This window comes from Magnolia sinica, chromosome 8 (genome assembly GCF_029962835.1).
Source record: "Magnolia sinica isolate HGM2019 chromosome 8, MsV1, whole genome shotgun sequence".
In the NCBI taxonomy this organism is placed as follows: Eukaryota; Viridiplantae; Streptophyta; class Magnoliopsida; order Magnoliales; family Magnoliaceae; genus Magnolia; species Magnolia sinica.
In genome coordinates, this window is record NC_080580.1 from 46,938,841 (window position 1) to 46,953,911 (window position 15,071).

Consider the following 15,071-nt stretch of genomic DNA (forward strand, 5'->3'; position numbering starts at 1 on the left):
ATAAGCTCATAAAGCGTCGGATAGTCTGAGAGACCAATCCTTCCTATCTAGCCTTATAGTTTTCTCCAAAATATGTTTGATTTCTTAATTAGAAATCTTAGCTTGCTCACTCGTTTGTGGGTGGTATAGGGTGCTTGCTTTATGCTTGATGCCTTATTTCTTCATCAAAGCCTCAAATGTCCTATTACAAAAGTGAGACCCACCATCACTAATGATGGCTTTTGGAGTTTTAAATCTAGAAAAAATATTTTCCTTAAGAAATCGTATGACCACTTTGTTGTCATTGGTCCTACTTGTAACTGCCTCAATCCACTTGGAAACATAGTCCATACCAACCAATATATAAAGAAATCCAAAAGAAGATGGAAATGGGCCTATAAAATCAATACCCCAACGGTAAAAAATATTCAATGTAAATTTGTGGATAAAGGCATCATGTTGTACCGGGACACTCTTCTCAACCTTTGACATCTATCACAAGTAACACAAAAAGTATAGGTGTCTTTAAATATGATGGGCCAGTAAAAACCACACCGTAGGATTTTTGCAGTGGTTTTCTTAGAAGAAAAATAGCCACCACATGCTTCCATGTGGCAAAAGAAAATAGCACTCTGAACTTCATCCTCTGGGACACAACGTCTAAAAATCAAATCAGTCACATATTTATATAAAGACGAGTCATCCTAAAAAAAGTTCTTAACCTTGGTTTCAAAATGCTTCCTATCTTGTGACTTTCAATGATATGACATTTTTTCTGTTACAAGATAGTTCACTATATCTGCATACAAAGGTAATTTGGAGATCACAAATAATTATTCATTAGGAAAAGTGTCCTGGATATGCATCGCCTCAGTGGAATCATCTAACACCAATCTGGAAAGGTGATCGGCCACTACGTTTTCTAATCCTTTCTTATCTTTTATCTCTAAGTCAAATTCTTGAAGTAGGATGATCCATTTCAAAAGTCTCGGATTTGCATCCTTCTTAGAAAGTAAATATTTCAAAGCCGAGTGGTCCATGAAAATGACCACTTTAGATCCCAATAAGTAGGACCTAAACTTATCCAAAGTAAAAAACTACTGCAAGTAACTCTTTTTCAGTTGTCGAGTAGTTCACTTGGGCCAAATTTAGAGTTCTATTCGCATAGTGAATAATGTAGGGTCGTTTGTCTTTCCTTTGGCCCAAAACAACCCCTATGGCATAATCACTTGCATCGTACATTAGTTCAAAAGGAAGTGTCCAATCTGGTGGACTTATGATAGGTGCAGTGGTAAATGATGATTTAATTTTATTAAAGGCACTTGCACACTCATCTGTCTACTTAAATGGGACATCTTTTTGGAGAAGATTAGTTAAGGGTCTAGTAATGGCACTAAAGTCCTTGATGAATCTTCTATTGAAACCAACATGCCCTAGAAGTGATCTAATATCTCTAACAATTCGGGGGATAAGTAGATTAATGATAATGTCGAGTTTTGAGCGATCTACCTTGATTCCATTTTTGGAGATAACATGGCCTAAAACAATTCCCTTTTTTAACCAAGAAATGACACTTCTCCCAATTTAAGACAAGGTGCTTATCTTCACACCTAGACAAGACAAGAGATAAATTGTAGAGACATTCCTCAAAACTATTCCCAAATATAGAGAAGTCGTCCCTGAAAACCTCAAGAAACTTCCCAACTATATTTGAAAAAATACTTAACATACATAGTTGGAAAGTTGCTGGGGCATTACACAATCCAAATAACATCCGTTTGAAAGCAAACGTGCTAAATGGAAAAGTGAACGTGATTTTCTCTTAGTCTTCCAGGGCTATCTCTATTTGGTTATATCCAGAATATCCATCAAGAAAATTATAGGAGTAACCTGCTACCCTCTCTAAAACTTTATCAATGATGGTAGAGGGGAAATGGTCTTTTTTTGTGATCTGGTTTAATTATCTACAGTCAATGGAAACACTCCAACTTGTGGTGATATTGTTGGTATGAGTTCATTATTAGAATTTTGCACGATAGTTATTCCAGATTTCTTTAGGACTACTTGAGTTAGACTCACCAAAACACTATCAGATATTGGGTAAATGATTCCCACATCCAATAGTTTAATCACCTCATTTTTTAAAACTTCCATCATATTTGGATTAAGACACCTTTGAGGTTGTCTAATTGGTTTAGCGTCCTCATCGAGGTGGATCCAATGGGTGCATATGGAAGGGCTTATACCCTTGATGTTAGAAATGGTCTACCACAAGGCTCCTTTGTGGTCCCTTAGAACATTCAACAATTTAATCTCTGGATTCTTGTCTAAAAATGAAGAAATTGTAAATGATATTCTATCTAGCTCCTATGATTATCAAATTTTGTAGTGCCAAAACCTCTTAAAATCTGTATCTTGTGTAGCTCATCTTCATATTCAAGATCAAACAATTCAAATACAAGTTTAAGATGTTTCAATTCAAGATTCAAGTAGCACAAGTATAAGAACAAGAGATTCTTATACAAGTTCGGGTACAACATCAAGTAATAGATCAAGTTTTCAAGCTTCAACTATGTCAAGACAATGTGCTTTACTTTGGAACTCAATCCTCAAGTAATCTTCTTAAGTTGGAACTCAAAGTTACAAAGTCACTACTTCAAGCACATCTTCAAAAATACAATGACAAGCTTCAAGTACTTCAAGATAAACTATCAACAAAAGCGAACGATGTTTCAATTTTCAAATCTCACCTATAAGGTATGAATGACCCTGGATTGACCCTAGGTTAGGTCATATTGATTATATTCTTATTTTGGGTCATGATATAATTTTATGGACTTTTTCTCGACTAGTCCTAGCTTGTGTTCGACTAGTCCAAGTACTGGCTTGACCAGTTTAAGAATTTTCTCGACCAGTCCAAGGTTTGTTATGGATTTTTCAGATTTTCTGTTGAATCCTTGACCAGTCTTGGAGACTGCTCGACCAGTCGAGCAGGCTCGAGTTAATGTCCAGCAACCATTTTTGGTCCCACTCAACCAGTTGAGTAGGCCACTCGACCAGTCATGGAACGGTCTTATCTTATGGTGCCTGAAATTTTGAATTTTTGTTGGTCCTTCAACCAGTCGAGTTGACCTCTGGGCCAGTCGAGTGAATAGTTTTTTCACTTATAAATAGAGCACAATTTTTAGAGTTTTTCATTCAATTCCAAGATAATCAAGACAGTATCACTCTGAGAGATAAGTTTTTGATATTCTCACATTATTTAGTGCTCATTTAATATTCTATTTAATTTAGCTTTTTTGCATTTGATTTTGAGTTCTATATTCCAATCTTATTTGAAGAAGGGATTTAAGTTTTCCCCTTTCTTGGAATCAAAATCAAATCAAGCTAGCCCAAAGTGATTTAATCTAAAAATCATTTAGAACCCTTTCATAAGAGAGTTTGGACATTGAACATCTACGTCAAACATCTACTTCGAATTGGTTCTATCGGGCTTCATCAAAGGAGAGTATCCAGATAAGTATATTTACATTTTTATAAATCTCTTTTTGGTTTTTGAAGTTGTGTAAGGGAAAATCTCTTTTTGGTTTATTTGAGGTGATCCAGAAAATCTCAGAGTGTGGGGTTTTTGAATTGTGTAAGCCCACTTGAAAGACACAATTGTGAAGGTTTTAAGTGAACCTTAAAAAACCTATTTCATAGTGAACGCCAATATCTTGAGGGAGAGGATATTGGGAGTGGAGTAGTTGTGTGGCTATTTTTCTAAACAGTTGGTTTACACATAAGCGAACCACAATAATTTCTGATGTTGTGGTGGATGGTTGATTGTGGCTTTATGTGAATGTTGTAATTCTTTTTAAGCCTTTGTGGAGAATGTTGTAATCTCTTTTATGCAAGTGTTGGAATGTTGTAATAGTTTAGTTTATTTGCTTTGTTATTTTTATTCTCCTCTATATTGGTTTAGGGTTTTGATACAAAGACTGTTCTAGAAATTAGGTTGTCCAACCATAAGCCATTGGTTTTTGGTGTAAGGTTGTCCTTAGAGCAACATCTGTATCAAACTCTCAATACTTGTACATTTGAAGTTGCTATTCATTTATGCTTTGTGGGATTGTTAACTACTATCTTTCTTTATATCTGTCTAATTCTACATTTAAGATTTTTTAATTTGGCATAGTCCTATTCACCCCCCTCGAGGACTCTTAGCTCAGCCTTTTCATGTGGTATCAGAGCCCAATAGCTCATTTTTATCTTTGTTATTTGGATTAAATTCCTGAGCTAATCGATCTAAGCTTTTTAAGATGTCAAATTTTGATAGCCTTTCAGTCACTAGGCCTCCACCATTTGATGGCTCCAATTATGCCTATTGGAAAGCCAGAATGAAGATTTTCTTAAAATCCATGGATGAGAGTGTGTGGCAAGTCACAGTGACCAATTGGACCCCTCCTACCACTGAAGTGACTGATACTAATGGATCTAAAACTGTAAAAGTCACACCTTACTTTTCTTGGACCGCTCTTCAGAAAAGTGAGAGTAGTGCTAATGCAAAGGCTTTAAATGCAATTACTTGCGCACTATCACCGGATGAATTCAAGAGAATTATATCCTATGATACTGCAAAGCAAGCCTGGGATATTTTGAAAATGACACACGAGGGTACAACAATTGTCAAGAAATCTAAAATTCAAATCCTCACAACTAAATTTGAGAAAATACGTATGGAAGAAAGTGAAACATTCATGGACTTCTATACAAGATTGAATGACATTGTCAACTCTATGTGTGGTCATGGTGATAGGATCTCAAAAAGTAAAGTCTGTGCAAAGATACTGTGCTCATTGCCTGAACAGTTCAATTCAAAAGTAACCGCGATTTAGGAACTTCGTGATACGGATAATCTGAGGGTAGAAAAACTTGTTGGTTCTTTATAAACCTACGAGTTAAACATTAAAGCTCCTAAAGGTAAATCCATTGCCCTTAAGTCTTCTAAAATTATTTCTCAAAAAAATAGTAATGATTCTGATTTAGAAAACTTCTGAAGATGATATGGCTCTTTTAGCTAAAAAGTTTTAAAAGATTTTCAAAAGTAAAAAGAGGGTTGATTTGCAAAAACCTATTGAATAGAAAAGATCTAGATCTAAAACTTGAAAATATTTAAAAGACAACCAATGCTACAACTGCCATGAATATGTGCATCTAGCAAACAAATGTCCTAAGAAGGGCAAGTCTAAAAAGAAAAATATGTTGGCTACATGGGATGAATCTTCCTTCTCTGAAGTCTCTTCTGAGTCAGAAGATTCTGAAATTGAGTCAGCTAATGATGTTAAATCCCTAATGACTCTAGCCAAGTTCACTTTTTCAGATCATGATGATTCAACCGGTGAAGAAAATCTGAATGGTGAACATGAAAATGAAGAAGATCTTCAAGATGCTTATGATGCCCATACAAGGAAAGTTGGAAAATTGTTGTAAAGTCAAAACTTCAGAAAGAAAAGTTTTCAAAACTAAAAGAAAATTTTGATAATCTAGTCTTAGAAAAAGCACACATTTTAGATTGCTTTGAAAAAACTAAGTGCGACTTAGATTTCAAAACCTCCCAAGTTGAAAACTTAAAATCTGAAAATGAAAAGCTAAAACTAGAAGTCTCTTCGCTTTTAAGTTTGAAAGACACATGGAGGTATGCCCAAGGTGATCTTAAATTAGAAAAACTTTTATCCGAATCCAGAAAATGTGGCGATCGATCTGGATTGGGCTATGATAAAAGTATTCCTCCCAAACTTAAGAATACTCCTCCTAAATTTGTTAAAGGAGAGTCTTCTAACTTAAAAGGGAAAAGTCTAAATCAATATAATTCTAAAAATGCTAAGACTTTTCAGACCTTAAAGCCTAAAAGCAACCATATCAACTATAAAAATCAGAATTGTAATCCTTTAGCTGAGAAAATTGTTGATTTACTTAAGGAGCTCTTAAAATCTAACTCAGTAGGTTAGACTTATAATAACTATAAATATAAGAAGACCAATTATACCTCTAAACCCAAAACAACATTGAAATGGGTCCCTAAGGTTACTTGTTTGGTTGTCCATACTGCTTTCAAAGCTTCAAGCCATTGAAAGTGGTACCTAGATAGTGATTGCTCCAAACATATGATAGGCAACAAAGGTCTGTTCACCAGTCTTAAAGATATGACTGATGGTTCAGTCACATTCCGTGGTGGTAGCAACTGTAAAATTGTCAACAAAGGTATGGTTCAACTCTTTAACCTCCCTCTATTTAAGAAAGTTTTATATGTAGAAGGTTTAAAACATAATCTATTAAGCATCTCTCAAATATGTGATAATAATCATAGTGTAAAATTCACCAATGTTTGAAATTTTAAATAAAAATGGTTCTGTAATATTAACTAGTCGCAGAACTTCTGAGAACTGCTACATTGTTAGTGATTCAAGCTCATCTAAGCTATTGTGCTACATGGTCCATACTGATGAAACTGAATTATGGCATAAGCGCCTCGGACATGTACACTACCACAACTTATATAATTGAGCAAAAGAGAGTTGGTAAGAGGTCTACCCAAAGTAAAGAAAGTAGATAAAATATGTGGCAAATGTCAAATTGGTAAACAAACCAGGAGTACTCACAAAAAGGTAAACTCCAATGCCACATCTAAACCACTCTAACTTATCCACATGGATCTCATTGGACTAACTAGAATGGAGAGTTGAGGTCGCAAGAAGTATATGCTTGTGATTGCTGATGACTTTACCAAGTATACTTGGGTAGTCTTCTTAAGAGAGAAATAAAAAACTCTTGATGAAGTAAAAAATGATACTTAAATGTATCCAAATGGAAAAAGAATCACAAGTCTCTAAGATCCATAGTGATCATGGTTCTGAATTTGAAAATAGGAGTTTTGAGAAATTTTGCAATGATTAGGCACCGAAAACACCATAAAAAAATGGTGTAGTGGAAAGAAAAAATAGAGTGCTTCAAGAAATGACAAATGTAATGCTAAATAGTATGAAGCTTCCTAAAAATCTTTGGGCTGAAGCCATAAATACTACTTGTTATATAATTAACCATGTTTATACTAGAAAATCAAATAGTAGAACGGCTTATGAAATTTGGTTTGATAAGAAGCCTACTGTCAAATACTTTCAAGTTTTCAGCAGCAAGTGCTACATCTTACGTGACCGAGAAAATCTGGGTAAATTTTACACCAAAAGTGATGAAGGAATATTTTTAGGGTATGCTTTAAATAGTCAAGCATATCGGGTTCTTAACAAGAGGACTGGTGTAATTCAAGAGTCCATTAATGTGGTTATAGAAGATCACTTGAATACACCTGTCTCAAGTTCAAAAAATGATGAAGTTCTTTTAATTGATAAACCAGACTCTTCATCAAGTCAAAATAACATTGAACTGAGGACAATTAAAGACCATCCATCTAATTAAATCCTTAGAAACTCTCTCACTAGTGTGCGCACTCGTAAACAACTTGAAGATATGTGTAACTACGTGTGCTTTACATCTCAGATAGAACCGGCTAACATAAAAGCTCTTACTGACAAAAACTGGATTGTAGCAATGCAAGAAGAGCTCAATCAGTTCGTAAGAAATGATGTTTGGTACTTAGTTCCAAGACCAAAAGATAAACACATCATCGAAAAAAAATGAATTTTCAAAAAAAAGTCTGATGAACTTAGTAATATTATTGGAAATAAGGCTAGGCTGGTTGTACATGGTACTCAAATAGAAGGCATTGATAATGATGAGACGTTTGCCCCAGTAGCTCATCTTGAATCAATCAGACTATTTATATTCATTGTGTGCTTTAGAAAATTCAAAATATACTAAATGGATGTAAAGAGTGCATTCTTAAACGGCGATTTGCATGAAGAAGTGTATGTTGAACAACCAACGGGTTTTGAAGACCCTAAGCATGTTAATCATGTCTACAACCTAAAAAAGGCACTCTATGGTTTGAAACAAGCTCCTAAGACATGGTATGAAAATTTGACTAAGTTCTTACTAAGTCATAACTTTATAATGGGAAGTGTTGATAAGACATTGTTTGTAAAGAAACATAACGATCACATACTAATAGTACAAATCTATGTTGATGATATTATCTATGGATCTACCTGTGCTAACATGACTGTTGAGTTTGCAGATCTTATGAAGTCTAAATTTGAAATGAGCATGGTTGGAAAACTAAACCATTTCTTAGGGTTGCAAGTCAAATAGCTCCCTGACGGTTTCTTTATCTCTCAAACCAAATATGCTCTGAACTTAGTTAAAAAGTTCAGATTTAAAGGTGGAAAAAATTTTGATACTCCAATGAGTACTACTCTAAAACTCTCTAATGATTCAACAGGTAAGTGTGTGGATCCTAAGTTGTATCGCAGTATGATAGGTAGTTTACTTTATTTAACTGCGAGCCGACCTGATATTGCATTTAGCGCAGGAATTTGTGCTAGATATCAGTCTGATCCTAAAGAGTCACACCTGATTGCTGTTAAGCATATTTTGTGATATGTCTCTATTTCAGCTAACCTTGGTCTCTGATATCCACATGATACTAGTGTGCAATTAGTTGGTTACACGAATGTTGATTGGATTGGTAACATTGATGATCGTAAATCAACCAGCGGTGGTTGTTTCTATATCGGGAACTATTTAGTTTCTTGGCTAAGTAAGAAACAAAGCTCTGTATCGCTCTTTACAGCTAAGGCTGAATATATTGGTGCTGGTACTGCATGTACTCAGCTTGTGTAGATGAAAAGAATGCTAAGCGATTAGGGAATTGCGTAAGAATCCATGGTTTTTTATTGTGATAATTCAAGCATAATTAGTATCTCTAAAAATCCAATTCAGCATGCATGAACCAAGCATATTGACATTAGATATCATTATATTCATGAACTAGTCTAAGATAAGATAATTTCTTTGGAATATATTCAGACCGAGACTCAACTTGCAGACATATTCATAAAATTGCTCGACAAAAATAGGTTTACAAAATTGAAATTTGATCTTGGTATGTGCAAAATAAAATGATGATTTGTGCCTTTCTATATCATAATGTATATATTTATTATTTTAAAATTTTAAAATTCAAATTAATGAAAAAATTATGTATTTTTAATGCTGCACGACCAGTCGAGTACAAACTCGACCAGTCGTGGCTTGACCGGTCAAGTATGTACTCGACTAGTCGTGAAACTTGGGTTTTACTTTTTATTTGGGGAAAATCACTTTTTTCTTTATTTGGTCTTTCTTCTCCAACAAGCCCTACCATGACTGGTTGAACACATCTTTGATTCCTCCATGGTTAGTGCATTATTTTCAAATTTCTTCTATATTTAAGTCCTTTGCACTTCCTTTTCTTTATTTGTGTGGTTTAGTTCATGCTTTATGATTGTTTTGAGGGGTTTTCTATCAAAAAATCTGATCTACTAGAAACCCTTCTTGCCTCTTTTATAATCTCTTCATTCTTTGATTTCTTTATTGCAATGGAGGGTAGAACCAAGAAGAAAGGATCTCGTGGTCTCTCTTCTTCTCGTTCTGCTCTTATCACGGTGCGCCATCTTCGGTCACCCAAGGAAAATCCTGAGTTTATGTGGGATATTCGCTTTTGTAATGTGATAGTTGAACAGACTGTTAATCTTGATCATTTGGCACCTTTTGGCGTTGTTCCTCTCCTTCATTTTGTAGGATGGGATAACATATTACATTGGGGTGGACCAGCATACCATTTGTCATGCCCCGAAATTGGAAACCAGGCTCACAAAATTTCCGATCACCGAATCTGGCGCCGACAAGCTCCGTAGTACCCCATTCTCGGCTCCCGGCACCCATACACCTGGTTCCGATCCTGGGATGCTACAAGGATGATTTATATCATCAGTCTGATTCATAATGAGCATAACTATAAGCATAACCTACAAATAATAACCACAAGAACACCATCACGAAATCCACTATGATAAAAAACTTTTGAGTACAATGCACAAGAAAGGAAAATACAAGATAATGTAAAAGATAAAAACTCCAAAAGCTCGTCTGCACTCTCCTACTGCTACTATGCTACTGCTGTGTCCTGGCGTCACCTACACGCATCAATCGTGCATAAGCTTATAGAAAGCTTAGAGGGTGGTGTAAGTGTGTGCGTAATATAAGCATGCTCAGAATGCAAGGTCAGAGTAATGCGGAATCATGGTGATGGGTACATGAATACAATCAGTCGTACCAAGGCTATGCGGTGCAAGATATGAATGCTATCGACCATAACACGGCCATGCGATGCGAGATGCAACTCAAGCATGCTGATCCTCATCATATTTCAGTACAGTTCTCATTCTGGATAATCATCGGGGTTCAGTACACTCTAAGTGGCACTGCTGCTCACCTAGCCGCATAGTCTAAGTGAGCGTAAGAAACCTCACTATCCGCCTGGCCAATAGTTTGCTAATACCTATCCGGCACGTCGATAGCGGACCCATTCACGAGCTGGTCAAACTCAGCCTAGTATTGCCCCCTACCCTGGGGTGAGTAAGGCCACACTCCTTTCCAACCGACCACGATATAGTGGGAGACACGGCCTCCTGGTATTCGGCCCTCGTGCGCTTATATATCCACTCGGTCTCGACGTTGGAGTCATCCTCTGGTACCATCGGGTTTAGAGATTTTCACCCAAGGACATCTATGACGCCCCGATGCTTAGTAACAATATTTTCAAGGCTTTGGCCCTGATGTCGCTAGGGCATACAATGATCACAATCACACAAATGCAACTGCATGAATCATACCATCAGACATACAACAATCCTACGTGTACTAAGCGCTCATGTGAGGCGACTCCACCTATCAGGGAGCCCATAAATGATCTGCTCGAAGGCATATGCTATGATCAGTCACTTCTCATATCAGGCATACATATGATGCATATGATCACGAACCATGGATCTATACTATACATGTTATGTGGTGATGGGCTCTGATCAAAACGAAGATGGGCCTAGACGGCCTACATACTGCAAGTATGGGCCTATTAATGGGCCCTAGGGAGAGTGACAATGCGGACATTTATCCGACATCATCCATACAATGTGGGCATCTAATCAACATGGCTCCCAAGGCACTGCCGCTATAAGGGTCAACACATAAATCATGGTAGAATCACGTTATAATGGGCCTCATGTACATCCCATTGGGCCTCGGCCCATGGGCCTCCCCTACATCAAATGGGTCATAACTACATTAAGATGGGCTTAATCATATGGGCCTCATATACAGGCCAATGTACATTGCAATGGGCCATAACCCATGGGCCTTGCACACATCACAATGGGCTTATACAATTTAAGGTGGGCCTCAACAATAGGCCTTATACAAATCAAAGTGGGCCTCAATGAACGGCCCATAAATACGCCGAGAAGGGCCTCTTCACCTGGCCTAAAAATAATTTCCAAAATGATTGGATGGTTTAGATGAAACACACGCATCATGGTGGGCCCACACTAATGGAGGGTGTGGATTACAATACATACATAAGTAGGTCCAATGTGGGGCCTACCATAATGTTTATTTTCCATCCAACCCATTGATAAGGTCACTCAGACATGAGGCCTACAGTAATGTTTATTTTCCACCCAACCTGGGCCCATTGAAATGTTTATTTTCCAACCAACTTGGGCCCATTGAAATGTTTATTTTCCACCCAACCTGGGGCTCAACATAATGTTTATTTTCCAACCAACTGTTCATAAGGTCACGTGGACCAGGGTAGGGCCCACTGTAATATTTATTTATCATCCAAACCATTCATAAGGTCACGTGGACCTGGGGGCCCACTGTACTGTTTATTTGCATCCAAACTGTTAATAGGGTCTGGACCAGGGGGACCCACTGGAACGTTTATTTGCCACCTAAACCGTTCATAGGGTCATGGTCAGGGGACCACCGCAATGTGGTTTGCAAATCCAGCCCACCCATTATGTGTGTCCCACTTGGCTGAGGGTTCAGACCAAGTTTCAGCCACATCCAAATTTAAGGTATGCCCCACCAAGTGTTTTTATATGTTTAGGCATGTCTTCACATGATTTTAAATGGTGTGGCCCACCTGAGTTCTGTTTACAGCTGATTTTTAGGGCGGCCTCCTGGTTCGAGGGGACCGATCAAATGCATAGTGTTGATGTTCGAAACGCATCATAGTGGGGCCCACAGCTAAGGCCATGAGGCCCAGCCCATCCGCCGTCCATCAGTGCGCAAGCAGCACCTGCGGACGCTTTCCAATAGCAGTGTCAGCGCTGCCTCCTCCTTTTTATTTTTTTTAAAATCAGTTTTTCTTCTGTTTTTCCATGGTAGGGCCCACATCAGTTCGATCCGACCCAGCCATTGGATTCTACGGCCCATGATCGACGGAATGAGACCAATATGCAACGTGTTTTTGACGAATAGAAGGATCAAAGTTGGTTTCAATGGTAATACCACTATTTCCTATGCTATGGCCCGCCTGAGAGTCGGTTTGGTCCCAAAGTTTGGCTCAATGCCTAAAATGAGCTGGAGAATGGAATGGACGGCTTGGATTATATATATATATATATATATATATCAAGGTGGGGCCTACATGAATAGCCCACCCCAAAAGCACCTTTATATATATATATATATATATATTTGTTAGCTTGAAGTACATACCCACGTCAGTGCTCCATGTTAGCCAACCCATGTCCAGCGTCCAAGGACGCTAGACGGTGTAAACACAGGCGTCATGGTGGGGCTCCACATGCATGTGGCCCACCTACACCTATATACATATATAATATATATATCTTATATTATATATATAATATTATATTATATGTAACGACCTTGGAAATTTTTGTGCTAATCTTTCCTTAAGTAGTTGTTTTTGGGGTAATTAGCGCTTTACTTGATTGCTTGTGAAATTCGCATCAATCACTTTAAATTGTATCTCCATGGCCTAAACGTGTGGATTAGTGAGCGCTACGTTACTCGGAATATGGGATCCATCGCTAAATCCGGTTGTTCGGGGAATTTTTGGAAGATCCGGATCGGACTGACCGCGCATCGAAAGTCCGATGGCGATGATCTTAGCATGCGGTCACCGAGTTGGGCTTGGTCTTCACCTCAAAAATCAAGTCGATCCGATGTTGGGTCGATTTGATTGAGTTCGGAGTGAAGAGTGTGAGAACGGTTGGAATTTAATAAGCTTTTTATGAAATTGAGTCGTGCTTGCGCGACGATTTTAAGCTATCGACCGTTGGATTCGACCCAATTTCACCCTCCGATCAGGATGGTTGGCCAGGCATATCCTAGTGCTTGTGGACTGATCGAGTTTCGTGACCGTTGAATTGAGTGTGGTCCGCCACGGTTGATCTAAACCGATCAGAGCGAAAACTCAGCTGACCTAGATCCATGGTCGGTGAGCTTAAGTCCGACCTTTCGTGGTTATAGGCCCACCGAAGTGCTTCGTTGGATCGAGAAAGGCGTACTTTGGTTATTACCTAAGTATACCTTGACCCGGGGTTATTTCCATCATTTTAAGGCCTATATATAGTCCTTAAACCCTAGCTCTCATTTCCATACGAATTTTCTCTAACCCTAGCTTGGAGAGAGAGTGGAAAAGAGAGAGTTAGTGAGAGAGATTGGTTGGTGAATCATCTTGATTCTTCCGTGTTCTTCTTCACCTCTGAACCTTTGCTTCGCATCGTCCCTCTGACGAGACTGAGGCCCTTCGGGGTAAGCTAACCGAACCCGACCCTGTGTTAGAACTTAGATTAGACATGGTGTTGTTGTATCTCATTTCTATCCTGATTGTAGGGTATTCTTGCGCCGTTGACGAAGACAACTCTTCTAAATCAGTTCGGCTATTCTTTCCTCGCTTAAGGTGCGGACTTTAAGTGTATAGGTTATGGTTTTCAAGGCTTTCAATCCCAGTTAGTGATTTATTCTTGTTATGGATGAGATTTCACATGTCAAATGTTATGTTTACATTGCTTTCGATATGCATGTGCTATATTGAGATTTGTGTATTCTAAGTGTATTTATAAAGTACCGTATACGTATAAAATACGCACTTATGTTTGCCATGATTATTGGTCATGTATGTATGCTAGATGCATGTATGACAACTCCTTGATAAAAGGAATTGTCTAAGTGCATGTATTTCAACATGCGTCATGTATGTTGTTCCATGTATGCTAAGTGTTTGTAGAAATGCATGAATGACCTAAGTGTAACTGATTACACTAAATGCAGGCGTTGAGAAGTGATTCTCAATACTTCTATGGATGCGCATGATTTCCCTTATGCATTTACATTCCAAGTTATTTAAATTCAAGCATCTCCTATGCTTACATTTATGTTAAGTTGATATTATTCAGATGTGTATGTAACATGATTTGAGTTATTGTTCCATTACTGTTTTACATTCCATATGAATATCTGTAGTAGTGTAGGATATTTGGGACTATGCCTTAGTCCAGGAGATCGGTAATTGACCCTATATTCGTGGTTGAGATTGCTTTCGCCACTAAGACGTATTAGACGAACCCGAGTCGTATTAGAGTTGTCGGCAGTGGTTTGGCCACGCGGAGTGTTTGCGCACTCTATGTCGTTCAATTCAACGTGCGCTCGTGCTAGTCGAGTTCGTCAAATAACCCGATTGTCCGATGTATGTTAACCATGTATGGACGCTACTGCTTGAATCTAGGGTACCGAACTTACCAGTGAAATCCTAATAACCATGGTACCTGATCCGCTAAGACTCATGAGCCGGACATGGTGGTATGGGACACCGTGGTCGAGCTGTCGGCCTACGCTGGGGTGACGAGCCTCCCCGTAGTGACCAGTGAGCAACTAAACTCGTGAGCCGATTATGGTGGTATGGGACACTATATTCGTGCTGTCGGCCTACATTGATTGGTGACGAGCCCTTTGTAGTGACCTCGAGCATACCTGGATACCGCAAGGAGGTGACGAGCCGATCTGTGGTAGTAAGGGCATGAAAGGCGTGCATTGATTGGTGACGAGCCCTTTGCTACGACCTCAACTATATGATCGTA